Source organism: Lissotriton helveticus, chromosome 5_1 (assembly GCF_964261635.1).
Source record: "Lissotriton helveticus chromosome 5_1, aLisHel1.1, whole genome shotgun sequence".
In the NCBI taxonomy this organism is placed as follows: domain Eukaryota; kingdom Metazoa; phylum Chordata; class Amphibia; order Caudata; family Salamandridae; genus Lissotriton; species Lissotriton helveticus.
In genome coordinates this window covers 999,001,356-999,019,543 of record NC_136065.1, presented here as the reverse complement: position 1 = coordinate 999,019,543, position 18,188 = coordinate 999,001,356, and positions in this window count along the sequence as shown.

Genomic DNA, 18,188 nt, shown 5'->3' with positions numbered 1-18,188 from the left:
CTAAACTTATGCGGTCGGAATGTCATAGAGAAATCACTGGTGTCCTCCTACATCTAATACTAAAATCCAGTTTGAACAGGGCCTGTACCCTCAACAAACCCAGGAACACATATGTGTGGAAGACAAAAGCAGGGTTTGTCAGCAAGCAGTCAGGATGCCAAGAATGTTCTTGGCATCCTGTTCTCAGCCTTTCAATTGGTCCCACGTGTTACATGTGTCTTACCAGACCTGTCAAGCAGTATTTAACAAACTGGTGTCACAGGATTCCCACAGCCTCCACTCTGAATATTCTGTGGAGTGCAGAGAAGTCATCTCTGCCCTTTTAGGTCAGCCTACTGTTTGCTCCTGGGAGGCATTTCACACCTATTTCACATCTTATTCAGACCACATACAGCAAGTAAAGGCTGGTAGAAGCTGGAGAGCTAATAGAAACTAGCCTCTAGTAACTTGAAGCATGGAAAATTTGACTTTTTAAAAATTACTTTTTCTGAACATTTAGCAAAAGTCTGACTTCACCATTTAATTAGATTTTGGTAACTATTAAAAACAGTTGATTGATTATTTTTCCAGTTAGTCCCATTCCAAAATATAGTATTAGCATTTTATTATGTAGTCTGGTTTCCTACACATGACAGCTATGCCTGCCACAGTGAAACTAGGTTTTTGGGCCTTGTCATTTTAAGGACATGGTAAAATTAATTGTCCACCTATTCCACTTTTGAATGACATCACCCCTCCCTGTGAATCACAATGCCTGCATATGGGTGACTTACTAATACTCAAAAGGGAGCTATTTAACTGTCAAAAAGGGTTATTTTAACAGGTTGCACTGCAGGTTTCACACTGCAGCAGTCAGGCTACAATGGTAGACCCAAAGCCATGTTTTCATTTGTTACTCTAGTGGATGGCACAGTAAGTGATGCAGTCCACACTTGACAGTTAACTTTTCATGCCATAGGTGTATTTCTGTACCAAACTGTATTGCCTGATTTCTTCCTTCCTTCTTTTTCTGTAGCCTGTGACAGGAGGATGCAACTCGCTGAATACACCAGTCATCATCGCCTCCTGCTTTTATGCCGTCTGAATGACCTCAAGCCAGCCACTCATATATCGTGAGCTCCAGCATGAGCATGATGATACAAAGGACAAGAGTGGGAAAGTGCAAACAGGGTACGATCATTAATGCAACACAATTCTAAGTTCTTGAATTAAATATAAAACTATAAAATCTCCTCGCTTTACTTTAAAATTAGATAGTTTTATTTTTATATAATTATTTGGAGATATTAGTCAAAAAAATTGTAATGCTCCTCGGGTTATTCTCAAGAGTTTCGACTAATAAAAAGGATGCAATAATTGGGAATACTTGCTTACGAGTGGCTGAGGTCGTACTTTGTAGACCCACTGTGCCTTTCACTTTTCCGCCAGTGATGGCTTGAAAAAAAGAAAAAAATTGTCTATGCAAAATGCTTTGCTTATGTAAAGATATTCTCCATATGGAATGACACAAGTGAGGTGGAAAATATGGTAACATTAGCAAATATTTAATTCCCTCACAAAGGAAAAGGTGCACTGCAGCTTCACATATTCAGTACTTAATATGAGCTGGTGGTTTCCGGTGCTCAGCTCCGGCATTTAATCATCAACACTGTGCTTTTCATGAGCACCAGTTAAGGATACATTAATTTACGGGGAAATTAAGTGAATTTGCCCAGAATCACAGGATGTTGAGCCGACGCCAAGACTCAAACTTAGTTCCCCAGCTTCAAAGTTGGCAGCTCTGGACATTACACCACATCTTCTCCCCACTTTCATGGATAGTAGTTGGTTCTGTTTTAGGCGGCGCTAACAGGAGAAATGGGCTGATGCAAGCTGAGGAGAGTCCTGGCACTTATGTTTTTACAAATTAACCACTAGACATATTGTTCCAGTTCCACGAGTCTGATGAAGTACATACTGCTGATATACTTCTTTACTCTATATTTTCACTTGTCGTAGTGGGATGCATTCACTATTACTGTCCATGCTGTTTATGTGCTTGGAGATTAAGTTTTCACCATAGAAAAGCCTAAATGACTACAGGTATAAAGACAACAGGGAGCTCAGATAGCATTGTGGGGGGAGGGACCAAGAGTTTGGGTAGCAAAGCAAGGTGCACATTCTGAACAGGTGCAGCACATGTAGCAGTGGTACATGTGTCTCCACAACAGGCTCATAGAACAGGTACAACAGATGCAACAGCACTACAATACTTCCTCACACAATCAGAATAGGTGAAGGGAAAGGCTAGTACTGGGTTTGACATACACACACAGACGGACAGACACACAGACACACACACACACGCACACAAACACTACAACATGACTCTCAGGAGCACAAGTCTCCTCACATGATGTCAGTGCTAAGGGGGTAGTTTACTACAAATGTGACGCGGCACAACATAGCATTCAATGTTGCTGCACTGCATTGCACTAGAGGGAGAGTGAAAAACAATGCCATATTTACTAAGATATAACACCTTTTTGCTGCCTCTGCGCTGGCACACTTTAGGCTACCATGCATCAACACACCCTTGCAAGATAGTGCAGGGGTGTGTGAGTTCTGTAAGGCATAGATTTTGTATTGAAATGAAAGGCGGTGTAAGGCTCTGGCTCAAATCCCTGTCTTCCAAGTTTAGTTTGCATAAAAGCCCATGTGTGGTTGCATTGATACACCCATGTACCACCCTTGGAACACCCCTGGATGAAAAGTAGGGCATGGCGTGAAATTTCGCATCTTACAGTAACATCTGGAAGATCTGTTTAGTGTCAGGTCAGCCTCTTGATAACAGTCATTAAATTGGATGAGAAGAAAAAGTAATTTTAAATGTAGCTTCTTCGCAGTTTGAGATCCTATCAAAGGTAAACACTCCAGAGGATTTACAAGCAAAATATCTGGGTTTACACCAACAGCAGAGGGGGGATGTCTTATATTCTTAAATTCTAAAGTAAGTGTCTTAAGTTTAGCACATCCCATTGGCAAGCTCCCTACTACATTGGCATGGTAACTCCAGGTTTTTGTTCCAATAGGAAATCCAAGTACATTCCAGATCAGGTGTTATAATCATAAAGATGGGGATTTTCTCCAATAATATTCAAGAGTCAACTAGAAACATTGTGATCAGTTTGAACTTGAAGTGGGTCCCACACTGCTAATGTCTCCTTCACTTCAAAGCACCCAACTGTGAAAGCGTTGTTCAATTAGTAATAACTTTCTTCAAAATAAGGATTCCCATTGTCAATCGTTTGTGCCACACTGCTCCAATTTCATGGCTGAATGCATTTGTTCTAATAATTAACCTCTTATTGTTCACAGTTGCAGAGACAGGACACATTAAGAGTAGGTAAGGCCTTCTAGCATGTTGGGATCCAACTGAATACATTGGGTAGCTTTCTTTAACCAGTCTGCTCAAAAGTGCCTCCATACGAAGAATGCCATGCGTCCAGATGGATGACACAGAAGCAAGGGCACCGCAACCCAGACACAACTTTATTCAGTCTTATTGGCAAAGAAAAAGAAGGTTGTATGAGCAATCTTTAATATACAGGGCATCATTATGAACCGAAATTAACTCTCAGAAGTCAGCATTGCTCAACTCATCTATGGTTATATCGGACTGGGGGATTGTGGCGTTAGCTGCCACACTCATAATTCAGGTATGAGCAGTAACAGTGGTTACTGCACATACCAGACTATGAGGATAATGATTGTCTTAGTTTAGGGATGCTCATTAAACAGGGAACATACGTATAAGTTGGCAACACTTCTCAGCACTTTTGAGGCAGGGACACTGACAAGAGTTAGTCTTAAGGCATGGGTAGAAATAGAGGATCCCTCTAGGATATATAAGTCTTTCTTATGGTAATGAGCTTTACACCAATGATGAGAAGTTTGGGGTGCTATTTTCATGTAACAACCCTTCCATCTGATGCTTTCAGAGACACTTATTTTTTTAACTGGAAATGGCGATAGTAGTTGGTCTGTACTTTAACGTTATTTATTCTTACAACATCGTGTCTTCTTTTGAAACAATATACCCTTGTTACATAGTGTAACATCAAACTATAGAGCTCATAGGGAACTTGCAATAGTATAGCTGTTCAATATTGGATAGAGTCTATCATAGTTCCTGTTAGAAATGGGGTTCCAGGTTGGCTAAGGTATACACCCAGACCAGTCAGAACCCACCACTCTAGTCAGGGTAAGCTAGATACACACCTGAGACAACCTGTGCTGGGCCGGGAGGAGTGAGGCTCAGCATCATTAGGGAACCTTGTAGGTGAAGGGGCTTAGATGCGACACTGCTGGCGAGCCTTGGTTTGCCAAGGCAACGCGTCATCAGACCCCATAGAGAATAAGCGTAGAAGTGCAGCATTTCGTGAGAAGGCAGGGCTCTTGGGAGTTAACAGACAAAAGCGCTCTATCTTGATCCCGGCAGTCGGGTGAGGCAATGCTTGGAGGTATTCCTTCAGCCCGAAGGCATCAGTGATAGAACCAAGGCACTCAGTTGCTCTCAAGTGAAGTGCCCGTTCTCTTCACAAGGGATGCTGTTGATCAGGTACGCTCTGATAATTTGTTATAAAGGTAGCACTGTCGGACTCACAAGTGACAGAGTCCCACGGCAACAGCAAACATGTGAAATTTTTGATGGCCCTGATATTTCATGAACAGGGGGCAAGCCAGCAAAAGCCCTTGGAGAACACTTGTAAGTTCCATACACCAAGGGTAGCAGGCAACAGGCAGAACAACAAGGCTGGTAGCAACATAGCAGTCCCACCTGCAGCACAGCTATCAGCAAGCAGCAGGCTAACACAGCAGAGCAGTTAGGAAAGTGGCAGTCCCTCCTGGCAGCCCAGCCGTCCTTCTGGCAATGTGGAAATGTAGATCCAGTAGTGTCTGGTTACAAGTCCAAAAAGTGGCTGATTAGATGGGTCAGAGACTCAGTACTTATACCCAAAGTGCCTTTGAAGTGGAGGGACATCAAAGGCTGGCCTTTGAAGTGTGCTGGTCCCCTTTCAGCCCAGTCCTGTCTGTCAGTCTAACCCTGAGGGGTTGATCGGTGCTTTGTGTGAGGGCAGGACACCGCCTATTGAAGTGTAAGTGGTAGTCCCTTCCCTTTCGTCTGCCCAGGGAGTATGAGGATGAATGCAGTTGCAGCTGAGTGTCCTGTTTTTGTGGCTGTCTAGAGGGAATGCACAAAGTGTAGCTGTCTCACAGACATGGATTGGAGACAGGCTGGAAGGCACAAAGAGAACTAATAGCAGAGAAATGCCTACTTTCTAAAAGTGGCACACCTAAACTAGTAATGCCAAATCCAGTTTTACCAGTAAAGAGGGTCTGTCATTAACAATGCAAAGATATGAAATACAAAGCAGCTACTCCTCTGTATTCAAGAATTAAGCTTTAAATTGCATTCAAGGAATCCCCCATGAGAGATGCATGCCTCACAGCAGTGAAAAACAAATTTGGGTATATTTCACCACCAGGACATGTAAAATCTACAGGTGTATGTTTTACCTTTTACTTACGGAGCACCCTGCCTTTAGAGCCAGAGTTTAGGGCTTGACAAGTAATTGTAAAAGCCAAGTCAAAGTGGCAGTAAGCTCTACACACAGGCACTGCAATGGCAGGCCTGAGACAGCTTCAAAAGGCTACTTCTGTGGGTGAGAGAGAGAGAGAGAGAGAGAAAACTCTGTTTATTTAGACCTTAGTCTTTAAAACCAAATCGAGTAAAATTCAGGGTATTATACATAATTAATTATTGGTAAAACAATATACAGCTTTTGTTAAAATCTTTAAAAGGTATAAAAACATACAAAACATTCTACTTAAAAGCTGAATCGTCTAGGACTTTTAAAATTAAGGCTATTCATAATCTTCAGCAGTCCACCATTACAGTAAGCAGATTTAAAAGATATTAAAACCCATAGGACTTGTCCCGCCTAAGTTACTCTTCTTCTTTTATTATATACAGGGTAAATGGTGTTTATCACTACACTTCTTTGCGCTTTCCCCATACCATTTGATTTCTTTCTTTCAGGTAGTAACCCAGAGCTATAGCTATTTCTAGATATTCCATTCTTAGTATTAAATTGATTGCTTGAGCTCTCACTCTTGTGTCATATTTTATGAATATGGGTCGCAGGTTCCGTTTTCTCACTTCAACACACATGAGACAATCAAGAAGAATGTGCATTATCTCACACTTAATCCCCATACCGCATTTGCATAAACCATCTGGGTACATCATTTCTGCCGTGACTTTCTCATCCACTCGCCAGGGGATAATGCCAATTCTCATTTTTAAAATATCCCACCTAAATCCATAGTTCGGGAGTGCTTCTAGGTATGGATATCCTGTATCGGTTTCCCATACTTCTATCATGTTTTTTACCGATTTTTTGTTTCTTAGATAACCTAGGTCCTGCATTCTCGAGTGCTCCCTTCCTTGTGCTCTAAGTGTCACTTTTGTAAAGACTACTTCTAAGGGGTTTTGGGTTGTACCCACATCTAGGCAACAAATTGTCTCTTTTATGTTCTATTTTGCCTCCGGTGCCAATCTTAGGTTGCTATGTTGTATTTCCTCACTACACCAATGTGACACCTTTTGAGCTTCCTCTAGAGATTGACGTTTCCAAAATCTAGCCACCGCCATTCTGGCCTGGGTATTCCACCCTACCAAGCCTGTTTCGAGTCTAATTGCCTGTAGCATGGCTGACATTGGTAAGGACAGTAGCGTTTTTACAGCTTTACCTTCCTCCCGATTCCAATCCCTTTACCACTAAGGAATAGAACCTCTGCCCCATATAGTACTTGTGGGGGGGACCATGGCTGAGAAAGCTTTTATCATGGGTTTGTGTGACATATCTCCGTAGGTTTTATTGAATTTTTTCAAACCACAAATGGAAGAAGAAGCTTTTGCATTTTGGTTTTCTACATGTTTGTTCCATTTTAAGGATGATTCAAACCATAGGCCCAGATATTTATATTCTTTTACTGTTTCTAATTTAGTTTTATCTAGAGACCAGCAAAAGCTCTTTGGCCTTTTACCAAAACACATAACCTTTGTTTTGTCCATATTTACTATTAGCAGTTTACTCTTGCAGTATTCATTAAAAGCATTTAATTTCCTCTGTAGCCCCAACTCTGTCTGGTCAGTAATGACAAGATCGTCTGCATACAATAAGCGTGATACTTTCTTGCCACTCATTCTGGGGCTAGCACTCTTCTCCACCTCCAATACTACCGGCAAGTCTGCTAGCAAGATTGAAAAGAGTAGAGGAGCTAACACGCAGCCCTGTCGGAGTCCATTGTCTATAGCTATTTTCCTTGTGAGTGCCCCCTGTGTATCTTTTACTACTTGGGCCCAGTTTCCTCTATGTAGTTCTTTTAATATTGCTAATAGGTCAGTTGGGATATTATATTTAATCAGGCACTCCCAAAGATTCCCGTGGTCCACTGAGTCGAAGGCTGCCCGGAAGTCGACAAAGCAACAGAACAAGTTTCCTCTTTGCTCTATCGACTTCCGGGCCAACGCCCAAAGTGCATAGCAGTGGTCCATTGTGGAATGGCCTTCCTTAAATCCTCCCTGTTCCACTGGGATAATTAGGTTTGCTTCTACCCAGTTTTTTAATTTTCCTAGGACTATTTTGGCAAAGATCTTCTCCCCAATGTCAAGTAAATTGATTAGTCTATAGTTTTTAGGACTATGCATATCCCCTTTCTTATGTATGGGCCGTATTATGGCCCCTTTCCAGGTATCTGGGATTCTCCCGGTTTCGAGGATTATTTAAAACATATCCGCGAAGAATTTTGCCCACCAGTCTGGCTGTGTTTTAATTATCAGTGCCGGGAGGTTATCAGGGCCTGCCACTCTCGTAAGGTTTAAACTCTGTCGCTTTTCTAACCTCATCGACAGAAAACTCAGATTTCATACCTACCACCAGAGTTCTCCAGTCTGTGTACAGGTTCTCTTCCTGATCTGTTTTTGCGCTATACAGGTCCTGTAAATATTCCTCCCAGGCCGCCTCCTCAACAACACAGTTCATTGCTCCTTTGTGGCCTTCTGCTGCTGAGTTCACTAGTTGCCAGAACTGGCGTAGGTTCCTTGTTTCAATCGTCTCTAGAAGTTTTAACCAACATCCTTCTTTGAATTCTCTTTTTACCCTCCTTGTTAACATGTTATACTCTCTTTTTAGGGCCACCAAAGCCTTTCCAGTGGCCTGATTCCCATTTCGTGCAAACCGGCGAGCCATTCTCCTGACTACTCTTTTCTTCTCTAGACATTCCTTTGTAAACCAGCCTGTTAGTTTACCTATCTTTCTATTACTCACTTTGGTTTTGTTATTTCCCCCATTACCATCTCTTAAACCTTTGCAGAGTATTTGGACAACCTCCTCGATTTTTCTTACATACCAGTCAAGGGTTTGTCCACTAGCTATCTGTAGGTCTAGATTTTCTTGCATCCTTATTAGTCTTGAGATGTATTCATCCGTTAGTTTAGTTGTACGGCGTCTAGGGTAATCCATCTGTTGCTCTAACACTCGAGGGCGGAATTCTACCTTTACTGCAGGAAACTCTAGGGATAGCACATTATGGTCACTCCCTTCTCTATTTGTGATGCTAAACCCCGAGACTAAATGGAAGTTCCAGGGTGCCAAAAAAACGTAGTCAATGGGGCAGCTCTGTCTACCTAATTTTAATGTTCTCTTGGCAGGACAGTCTTGGGGCCCCTTCCATTTAGGCAAAAGAGATTTTTAGCTCCTAGGAAGTTAGCCAACTGTGTGTCCTTTGCACCTAGTAAACATTCAGGGAATATTGCCTGTGGTATGTCATATGCCTCTAGTAATTCTCGGAAACAGCAGTCTACATTCTTTGTGTGTAATTTGTGGTTAAAATCTCCAAGAAGCAAAATAATGTCCTTACAGTACTTTTCACATAGAGAAAGAGCCATTTCCTCCGCATATTGCTCCATAGAGGCCCATTGGATGTACACATTTATAATCAGTATTGTATCAAGATTTATACACTCTGATAACATTATTCTACAAACCAGCAGCCATTTGCATCTTACAGTTATTTCCACTACTTTTTTCATAATTCTTGTAGACACCAGGGTCATTATTCCACCCGCAGGACGTCCAAATCTATTCTTCTTTGCAGGTCGAATTAACTGGCAGAAACCATCGAAAATTAGAGACTTGCCACATAACCAGGTCTCCTGGATACACATAATTCCTACGTTTTCTCCAAGTTCATTTACGTTTTTTTGTTTTTTCATCAGCTCCTAACCCATTTATGTTCCAGGTTAGGTACATTATTCTTTGGCACTAAACTTCTAAAAGAGAAAGGAAATGTATCAAATATGAGAGTATCCATGTTGTCCTCACATGTATTTTCAGCCTCACTACTGGAGATATCGTTTGAAGACAAGACAGAGGAAAGGACAATTCCTCGGCTAGTCCTCTAGGGGAGAAAGAAGAGAAAAATAATAGGACCCTGCATAGAAGTACAAAGCACTAGGTAACATACTATATACCAGATTGTATTTACAACAGATCAATAAGGGAGACTGGTCACATTAGTACTAGATATATCCTTTGTGACTAGAGTCAATTAGAAAGGAAGAACTTACATAGAGACCAATTTGTAACTTAACAACTGGAGTTAGAGGACTCCTTTGTTCACTAGTTTATATATAATGGAAATTATTCCAGACCCCAAATAGGAAGATATATTCGTCATAAGTGGACATAGGTAAATATATCTATCCTTGCGCTATAGGTCCCTGCATCGTTCTTACTACAGACTAATCCCACAAGATCAGATAATGCGGGCTATTATCTGTATAGGTTAATCATCTGAATGGAGGCAAATTTATCAGTATAGATGATAAATGGAAAGACATGTTCAACTCCAAGAGATGCCAATAAATATACTAATTTTTGATCTATCGGTCCCCAGATTATCTGGATCAAGCCATTTGGATATCTGAACCGCATGAGAAATTCTACAAGATTAGACATAACAGGTAAATGCAAATTTATATTTGCCGTCCATAGGGAGTTAAACCTACCAGATTTAGTGTAAATATTCAGTTCAATTTCTTCATAAATGACATAGAACACTAGGAGCAATATGGCTCCTGGCTACTTTTAGATTCCTGACTGACTCAGAACATCAACATTGTAGATAATGAAGAATGTATGAATTGACAATGTACATTTTTGTACATTTTTCTGTATATATGTATATAAACAAAGAAAGAATGTACATATGATTAACTCTAAATGCACGAGTGGATGTTAGGTGTTGGCCCCGTTTAGTTTTAGATTGATGTCCCATAGGTATCCTTTATTTTGGTAGACAGTATATGCATTATTATATTTGTGTTCTCACTTTAGACAACTTATACATAATTTTTGTTCCATAGCAAATTACTGGTAAAACAGAAATCCTGAGGAAGGCAGTGGCCGAAACGCGTTGGTGATTTGTTCTGCACATCATTACCAGTGACGTTATCAATTTTTTACACATTAGTATTTCTGATTTGACTATTTGTGTCTCTTGATTATTCTGTATATCACCAGTAATTATGTTGTCTATTTTATTCCTTATTAATAATGTATTAAATTGTACAGATATTGACCAATTGGAAATACTGTTCAACCTGAAATATATGGTACAAGTATGACCTTTCACATGTTAAACCATCAGATGAAATATTGTGTATATCAAATGTACAAGTTTTATCAATGATTACTACATAAATATATATTTTTGATAAAAGAGGTAAAAAAAGCAAAAAAAGCAATCAACAATAAAAATAATATTTTTCAAATAGTTTGATTGATACATTGTTTATTTAGAAGTGTTAACACATAGATTTTTATAATATAGTCTACACTTAACCCGGTTAATTTGTGCGTTTTCGAAACAAGTTATTTCCCTGTTAGGGTTCATCCTATAATACAGGGGCCCCGCCAATTTGTCAAAGCAAATCTGCGGACAAACCATGCCCCAGGCCATAACTCCCACCAAGAGACCAATGTACCCAACTATGCAACATCTCAGCACTGTATAAGCACAAAAGTCTATGGCATATTGCAGGAAAGGGATAAGGGGCAGCAAAATCAGAGCAGCAGGGTACCCCTCCAAAATGCAACACACACACATAACATGCAGAGCACGTCAACACTGACAACAATGTGGCACAAACCGCAACATGTCCACAACAGAACACAGGACACAACTGGTGCAGACTGGGTGTAGACACTGGCTAATCACAATTGGCATTGCAGGGAAATGTGAGTTGATAATGTACAAGTACAAACACACACACATCTGTTGTCAACATGTCTACTGTCCCCCATCAAATAGGCAGCTCCTCCGAAACAGCTACGATGTACACAGTCATGCAGTCTGGATGGAAACATTGATAATGTTACAACATACATGTGAACACATTGTTAAACTGCATCTCCCCTTCACATTTCAGAGGGACAATCAACACCTCCTGCAGAGCAGCCCAAAGCTCTGTTCTCTGATGACGAAGAGGCCCACCACAACTTTGACTCCGATGCCCTCCAAGAGTTTTTTGACAGGCTCCGCAGCACACCTCCAGGAGCCAGGGAGCCCTGCTGCAACAAGGACCCCCTGCACAGACCACACAGCAGGCAGCACCCACCCCCATGGCTGCCTTCCAGGACCCCCACGAAGAACACACGGCCTTCCAAAGCCATGTGTTGGGGTACCAGGAGCAGCTGGTTGAACAGGTGCGGGTGGACTTCGACTGCATGGCAGACAAACTAGATGCCATAGGTGGGTGTCTAAGTCCCATCAGGGACCACTCACAGTCCCTAACAGACACCCACGGTCCGCTCCATGCTCTCCAACGGACAATGGCTGACATCGCTGGAGCCTTGACTCAGGGAATCGAACAACTGTCCAGTCAGAGTGGCTCTAGCGATGTCACCCGGGGGTTGGGACACCTGCAGAGGTTAATGGAGACCATGGAGCGGGTCAATGCGGAAAGAGTGGCTGCCACAGTTGCATGCCAGCAAGTGGTTTCTGGGTTCCTCAATGACATCAAAACCATCCTCATGGCATTGCTCCCACAAGGCCTGGCGCTGATGCATGCTGCTGCTACCACTACATCCACATCTCCGCCCCGGATCACTGACATAATATAGAATGACAAAATATAGACTTACCAAAATATAGTCACCAAAATATAGAATGCCAAAATATCGAATTCCTATCTACAAACAGGTAAGTACAAAAATATCGAATCCAAAATATTGTAGTGTAGTTCCTATTATCCCAATAGGCTCTGCGCATTGGAATAATACCTTCAATAGTATAGGCCTAGACCAGACCTTAACTAGGTCTACTACTGTCGATATTAGACTTAAAGTTTTGGGTTTGCCAGCTAGCTCAGAGTTCACTAGAAACTTTCTCGAATAGGCAAGGAGGAGTTGAACCTCCCTGGATAGACAAGAAGGGATTTAGTTTCTGACAACCATCGAACATGACAACTTTGCTCTCCCCTAATCAAGAGTGTATCTCTAGAGTCGTGTGAACAAAAGGCAATTTATTTTACTCAGTCAGTACGTGCATTCTTAGTCTCATCAGATTGTAGAGAAAAGGAAGAGACGGGCGTGTTCAATAAAAGATGTTATTTATTGATCAGTCTCTTTTCTCATACAAGAGAAATGGATCGATATTATTGTAATACTTATAGTTAAGTAAAGTGCATACATTAAAAGCAGAAGTATAAAATAATACTGTAAAAACATTGATATGGTTTCTAAGCCATATGAAGGTTTAAAATGAATAAAATATATTACATACACATATACATTTGACTAATCGTACTCAACTGGTGTTTCTAACTACGCCTACCCCGTGTACCTGACCTAAGCCTAATACGTGGGCGGGAATAGAAAGTTACAGTTTAAGTTAAGTTTGTTTTTGCCAAGTGACTGACTAAAGAATTCTCTGCGAGGGGTTATTCAGTTCTGTACCTGGAATCTAGGATGGATGAGGGATGGTATCTCTCGTCTCTGGTCTCGATATTCCAGGCTGCCTGCGAGGGCTACCCGGAAGCGCCGGAGCTGGATTTCTCGGCAGGAGAAATAGGCAGCTGCACGTTCTCAGCCCGTCAAGAAGGCGGGGCTGCGCCAGCGGGGTCTGCTCTGCTCTGGGCTTCGGCAAGTCTGGCTGCTCCGATCTCGTCACCACCGCGTGTGTTTGCATAGGGCAATATCGGTAATATTTATACCTTTAAGGTGCCGAGATTGACGTAAGGATGAACATAGATACGTCAATAAGGATGTCATACGACCAGGTCGTTAGCACATTCTTTTGCTGAAGTTCTCGGTGAAATCAAAACAATGGCCGCAGGGTTTTTCCCAGGTTGTCATAGGTTTGATTTGTTTTGAGAACTCCGTATGCCTTATCAGGGGCTGGAGGAATATCGCTTGTCTAATTAGATGGCAAGCGTTATGACCTAATCAGATAACACGTTCCTGTGCCGTAGTGTGGCTTTATCAGATAACGGTTCCTGCATCATGGGGGTTTTCTGCCTCATGGGATGGCTGCTAGTTAACTTGTTAGTTTGTTAACCAGAATAGGGTCAGGAATAGGGGATCGATACAGAACCTATAGGAATACATCACACCCACTCCACGCTAACTATGGACATATTTACTAATCTATGCATAGTAAAACATACTGTAGAGTATCGTGTATACCTTACCACCCCAAAATACATAAATGCATTTTGAATTTATCAAATATACGGAAAAAACAGTCATATGTAATATATGCACTCAAGCTGTAGAATAACGCTAAAGTAATCACGCATATCTATACATTATCACTAATTGGTATATGAGAATTTACACATGAAATGGCTCTTAATACAGAAAAAAGGTTCGAGACCATTTCATCACAGAATAAAATATTTATGAACATACCAGCGGGCAGCTAATGTCTATAAGCTATCTAAAATTAGAAATTTTAGTTCTCTAAGAATAGTTCTTACTTTAAGCAGAAGATAGTGTCCCGAAAAATATGCAAAAATATTTTGGGGCTGCTGAAAAAATTGCTGTCCGTGAACTGGAGGGAAAATTGTTCATGGTATTTTGCTTTTCTAGTTGAAGGCCAAATTCAGGGAACGCCGTGTACGAGCTTGCTCAAAAGTCTCTATTTCTGCTCTGGTGAGAACATCATATCATTTAGACTCTCGAAAAAGTTGTCAACAGCTTCCTGGGAGAGTTCCACTAACTCGGAAATAGGTGTAACCATGCATTCGTGCGCATGATTGTCTCCATTGACATTTTGATTTGGATTGCTGACAGAAGGTCGTACCTGATCGATGCTGCTTTCATCTTGAACTTCACTACCCCTTAATCGTAGTGGTGAAGCTTCCACGAATGCCGTCATCAGGATTGGTAGCCGTTGAGGGTAGCACAAAGCATGAGCCTTTGTTGGACTCAACAATGTTTCTGCATCCATTGGCGCATCCGATTGTAGCGTCAGACAGGTGTCTAACACGCATTCTTCTCCGCATAGCAGGCACCTTAATACTGTGATGTATTCCTATAGGTTCTGAATCGATCCCCCTATTCCTGGCCCTATTCTGGTTAAACAAACCAACAAGTTAACTAGCAGTCAGCCCATGAGGCAGAAAACCCCCATGATGCAGATACCATTATCTGACGCAGTCACACTACGGCACAGGAACGTGTTATCTGATTAGGTCATAACGCTTGCGATCTAATTAGACAAGCGATAATCCTCCAGCCCCTGATAAGGCATACGGAGTTCTCATAACAAATCAAACCTATGACAACCTGGGCAAAACCCTGCGGCCATTGTTTTGATTTCACCGAGAACTTCAGTAAAAGAATGTGCTAACGAGCAAGTCATATGACATCCTTATTGACGTATCTATGTCCATCCTTACGTCAATCTCGGCACCTTAAAGGTATAAATATTACCGATATTGCCCTATGCAAAGACACGCGGTGGTGACGAGACGGAGCAGCCATACTTGCCGAAGCGAAGAGCAGAGCAGACCCCGCTGGCGCAGCCCCGCCTTCCTGACGCGCTAAGAGACGCGCTGCTTTCTCCTGCCGAGAAATCCAGCACCGGCGCTTCTGGGTAGCCCTCGCAGGCAGCCTGGAATATCGAGACCAGAGAGAGAGATACCATCCCTCATTCAACCTAGATTCCAGGTACAGAACTGAATAACCCCTCACAGAGAATTCCTTAGTTATTCACTTGGCAAAAACAAACTTAACTTAAACTGTAACTTTCTATTCCCGCCCACGTATTAGACTTAGGTCAGGTACACGGGGTAGGCATATCTAGAAACACCAGTTGAGTACGTTTAGTCAAATGTATATGTGTATGTAATATATTTTATTCATTTTAAAACATCTTATGGCTTAGAAACCATATCAATGTTTTTACAGTATTACTTTATACTATTGCTTTTAATGTATGCACTTTACTTAACTATAAGTATTGCAATAATATCGATCCATTTCTCTTGTATGAGAAAAGAGACTGATCAATAAATAACACCTTTTTATTGAACACGCCCGTCTCTTCCTTTTCTCTACATTCTGATGAGACTAAGAATGCACGTACTGACTGAGTAAAATAAATTGCCTTTTGTTCACACGACTCTCGAGATATACTCTTGATTAGGGGAGAGCAAAGTTGTCATGTTCTATGGTTGTCAGAAACTAAATCCCTTCTTGTCTAATCAGGGAAGTTAAGTCCTCCTTGAACATTCGAGAAAGTTTCTAGTGAACTCTGAGCTAAGCTGGCAAACCCAAAACTTTAAGTCTAGTATCGACAGTAGTAGACCTAGTTAACGTCTGGTCTAGGCCTTTACTGCTGTAGGTATTATTCCAATGCGCAGAGCCTATTGGGATGATAGGAACTACACTACATGGCGCCCAACGCGTTTGGAAAGGGCGATAAAACTAACGTAAGACATTTAGAGTAACTCAGTCGTGCTTTCTCACTCAGACCCCTTTTCCCCATAATACTCCAAAGACGTCTGGAGTGGGTGAAAGGTAAATATCCGCCAAACCTCGCAGGAGGAAACTCCTATGTATGGTACTTGGTTTAGTCAACGTTGAAGGATAAACCGTTCCAACATATTGTGCATCTAATCTTTGTTTCCATAAGAAACCTGATCTGCAAACAAACAGATTAACCTTCCTGTCGGTAAAATGGTAGACAGCGATGAAGAAAGAGAGGCAGTTAGATTAGCAACTGAACTCGCAGCAGCTGATGCTACCATGCAGGACGCAGACCAGGATATAATACTCATCCCGGTCATCAAAAGGAAATCTATAACCATAAAACTTATAGAAAATGGACTGACACCTAGAGGTGGCACAGTCATATTCGTAATTGAGGCACACGAATATCGGCAGACAGAGGTATACTATTCATGGATACATTTTCCAGCAGCAAATCCTGTAACAAAGTACTTCCACTATTACAAAATAGAGGAACCTCCTGAAACGTACACTCCTTTCGAGAAGGTGGAAGTACCACTCAAATTTCAAGAGCATTTGCTCTTATTTGATGGCGCCCTAAAACATAATAATCACATCACCAGGCTCGGTCCTTTAGGTAGACCAGGAGCAACGTGGCCGGTCCTAGCCGGATACACACCACATCCAGACATCGATGGGATGTCTGCTCCAAACCTTTTAACACAGCTAAAACAACTAATAAAAATACACAGACAATTAGTCCAGTATGTGATGCGGACTTCAACAATTCAGCCAGCGATTTAACTCCCACAGCTGACCCCTCACCAGGGGAACACAAATAAAATTACACCACAGAACATCCAGTCCTGCCTAGGTAAAGTACCGGCTAAACGGGAACAAATACCATTCTGGCTAGCGCAGAAAATCACCCAAATAGAGGCGGTGTTTCCTGACACCACCCCATTAGAAAAACACAGGATTCTGACTATCTGTCTTCCAATGGGAATCGCACCACACATTGAGGACTGTGACACTTGGGGTACAGTCTTTGCTTCCATCTACACAAAAACGCACGGTGTTCCATCCATTTCGGTAATACCAGATGTGCTAAAACAAATTCAAGATGAATACGGTCCAGAACCCGCTTTAACTCTTGGTATGAAATTACTGAAAGACTTCAAGCAGGTCTCGGCTATATTATTAGCCAACATAAAAGGTGAAGCAGCAAACGTGGCGATCCGCCAGAGGTTAAAAGAGACAGATATAGCAGACCAACCAGCTGAAATTGCCAGAATCATAGAAAAATCCTATGAGGAACTAGGCAGAGATAGTTTAGGTGGAATACCAGTAAAACCACAACTGACTGAAAGTCCTGAAAAAATATTTTTTAATAATAATTCAACATCACCAAAAAAGAACTGGGATGGAAACAAACAATCCAATCCTAAAGAAAAGAAATTCCAGTCCAGAGGAAGGTCTCCTAGGCGAAGAGAAAAATCTCCGAACCAAAGACACAGGTCACCGCAGAGTGACCCCTCTGGGAAAAGATATAACCTTAGAAATAGGGATAATATAAAAAAGCCTGATAGATATCAAGACATTGATACCCGTCCCTCTCAATCTTTTCAGAATTCCTCGCAGAAATCGGAAAGAAGAGGACGATCAGAACAAAGAGAAGAGCACGCCAAGTCCAAAGACAAGGAACCTGCTCAGCTAAAAAAGAAATTACAATTTCCAAAGAAGAAGGTAGCCAGCATTAAAATAGTTAACAATGCCGAGAATTCTGAGGACACAACTGAAAAACGGGGAATGGGCTCAGACAATGCTAGACAGCGCAGCAGAAGTGAGCATAGCTCGCAAAGTCCTTATGAATCATCTGGAGACAGTGGACATGAATGAATATCTTCAAGTGGAAACTGCGGACACCAGAGTTAGCAAACCTCACAAAATATACGAAATAACATTGCGTATAGAGGGGGATAAGACTAGAAAAATAAGGGGACTATTTTGGGATAATCTCTCCAAGGGCTATGATATCCTTCTAGCTGAAAAAGACTGGCCACCAGAGTTTGTCAGGGAGTTCCCTCATGGCGAAGAAATAATTATGCCTGCCTTCTCAAA